This window comes from Cebus imitator, unplaced genomic scaffold, assembly GCF_001604975.1.
Source record: "Cebus imitator isolate Cc_AM_T3 unplaced genomic scaffold, Cebus_imitator-1.0 Scaffold890, whole genome shotgun sequence".
Lineage (NCBI taxonomy): Eukaryota > Metazoa > Chordata > Mammalia > Primates > Cebidae > Cebus > Cebus imitator.
Genome location: NW_016108205.1, coordinates 21,923 through 24,763, shown reverse-complemented (window position 1 = coordinate 24,763; position 2,841 = coordinate 21,923). Strand labels below are relative to the sequence as shown.

The window sequence follows — 2,841 nt, the reverse complement described above, 5'->3', positions numbered from 1 at the left end:
CTCTCCAGCATCTGTTGTCTCTAGATTTTTTAATGATCGCCATTCTAACTGGCGTGAGATGGTATCTCAATGTTGTTTTGATTTGCATTTCTCTGATGACTAGTGATGATGAGCATTTTTTCATATGTTTGTTGGCCTCATGTATATCTTCTTTTGTAAAGTGTCTGTTCATATCCTTTGCCCACTTTTGAATGGGCTTGTTCGTTTTTTTGTAAAAAATTTCAAAGCAGACTTTGAAAATATATTTCATGCAATAATAGTACCACTTTAATTTTTAACATATTACACTTCAAAGTATTTTTGTGCAAATTTGCTTTATTTTGTTGTTGATTTGGAATAAAAGCTGAGTAAACATTAATATCTAACCCCTTTCTGATTTTTTTTTTCTTTAAGTGATGTACTTCTTTCTTTCAAAACATGTCCAGGTTCTAATTCAGGCACAGACACTACTAGTTTTATTAGGCAAATACTTGAAGTCTTCAGTCTTCTCTTGTGTAAACTGATGTCATTTATGAAATTTAAAAAATCAATATTTTAATTGACCTATTCAATAAAGTACTTTTTAAAAGTTGTCAATTTTCTCTCTCTCTTTCTCTCTCTGATGTAATTGTACTTTAGGTTCTGGGGCACATGGGCAGATCATGCAGCATTGTTGCATAGGTACATACATGGCAATGTGGTTTGCTGCCTCCATCACCCCTGTCACCTATATCTGGCATTTCTCCCCATGTTATCCCTCCCCAATCTCCCTACTCTCTGCTATCCCTCCCCTAGTCCCCTACAACAGACTCCAGTGTGTGACACTCCCCTCCCTGTGTCCATGTGTTCTCATTGTTCAACACCCGTCTATGAGTGAGAACATGTGGTGTTTCATTTTCTGTTCTTGTGTTAGTTTGCTGAGAATGATGGTTTCTAGATTCAACCATGTCCCTGCAAAGGACACAAACTCATCATTTTTTCATGTCTGCGTAGTATTCCATGGTGTACATGTGCCACATTTTCCTTATCCAGTCTATCATCAGTGGGCATTTGAGTTGGTTCCAGGTCTTTGCTATTGTAAACAGTGCTGCAATGAACATACGTGTGCATGTGTATTTACAACAGAACAATTTATAATCCTTTGGATATATACCCGGTAATGGGATTGCTGGGTCAAATGAAATTTCTATTTCTAGATCCTTGAGGAATTGCCACACGGTCTTCCACAATGGTTGAACTAATTTACACTGCCACCAACAGAGTAAAAGTGTTCCTATTTCTCCACATCCCCTCCAGCATCTGTTGTCTCCAGATTTTTAAATGATCGCCATTTTAACTGGCATGAGATGGTATCTCAATGTGGTTTTGATTTGCATTTCTCTAATGACCAGTGATGATGAGTATTTTTTCATATGTTTGTTGGCCTCATATATGTCTTCTTTTGAAAAGTCTCTGTTCATATCCTTCACCCACTTTTGAATTGGTTTGTTTGTTTGTTTGCCTTTTTCTTGTAAATCTGTTTTAGTTCTTTGTAGATTCTGGATGTCAGCCCTCTGTCAGATGGGGAGATTGCAAATTTTCTTCCCATTCTGTTGGTTGCTGGTTCACTCTAATGATTGTTTCTTTTGCTGTGCAGAAGTGCTGGAGTTTGATTAGATCCCATTTGTCTATTTTGGCTTCTCTTGCCAATACTTTTGGTGTTTTAGTCATGAAGTCCTTGCCTATGCCTATGTTCTAAATGGTTTTGCCTATGTTTTATTCTACTGTTCTTATGGGGTTGCATCTTATGTTTCAGTCTAAAATTATGGAATGCTTCACGAATTTGCATGTCATCCTTGTCCAGGGGCCATGCTAATCTTCTGTGTATGGTTCCAATTTTAATATTTGTGCTGCTGATGCGAGCACAAGTGTTCATCTTTATTCTACTTAACATTCTACAGCATGTTCACTAGATCCGTGTTTCACTTCACAGATAGAAAATAAACCTTTAGGCTACTTTTTAAAAGAACATATTTGTTTTTCACCTAAAGGTGGCTCACATACCCATGTTTATGCTGAAAAAAACTCTTCTTTCATAGCACTTTTTCTGATTTTCCTTGGATAATTAAATGATTGTTCTCACTCCCTGCTTTTGGGCTGGCAGTTAAGTCCTGTTTCTAGAGCAGCTTTTGTTGCAGATCATGACATAAAACCACTTTTCCATTCTTCTTTCCAGTTTTCTTAGATAATACATGTGAAGAGCCAGTGGATCCCACTGGATGAATCAATTGTGAAGTCAGCTAAAATGTTCAATGGGGTCTTCAGTGTTATCCATCCATAAAGAGGACGCATTGCAAATATTGTTAATAAGTCCACACAGGTAACTTTCCCCTCTAAAAATTATTCTCTTGATTTCTAAATACCATGGCTTATTTTTCAAGATGGTTCACTATTTTCCCACTTTATTTAGTAAAATAGTAAAATTCTTATGTCCTTCTTGGAACAGAATCACAGTCAAATGCACATCATTTTACACACACACATTCACACACTCAAGAATACAGCTGTCATTCTGACACTTTCTGTGGGCCAAAGTTGAGAATAAATTATGTGATATCAGTTTTCCAGCAGCAGCAGCCACTACAAATTTGCTGATTCCCTCACTTATTAAAGAAAAATCTATTGTGTCAAATCATCTTGTGGTATGATAGGAAACATCATGAGTGCTAGTCAATTTCATATGAATTTAGTACCTTGTATTTGACACTGCTTGGCACTGAGCTAAATCTAAATTTTTTGCCCCGTAAAACAGTCATAATGGGCTGCATCTCTATTATTTTACTGCTACCTACTACTATTCCTACCACCTCCAGTAATAACACC

The 2,841-nt window shown here is 36.7% G+C and overlaps 1 non-coding gene across 1 annotated transcript; it reads right to left on the bottom strand.

Moving 5' to 3' along the window:
* Positions 1-1,777: 1,777 nt before the first annotated feature.
* LOC119469846 lies at positions 1,778-1,884 on the bottom strand. The gene has a single exon (XR_005198695.1). It is a non-coding gene; the product is annotated as a U6 spliceosomal RNA (small nuclear RNA).
* Between the last annotated feature and the right edge of the window lie 957 nt (positions 1,885-2,841).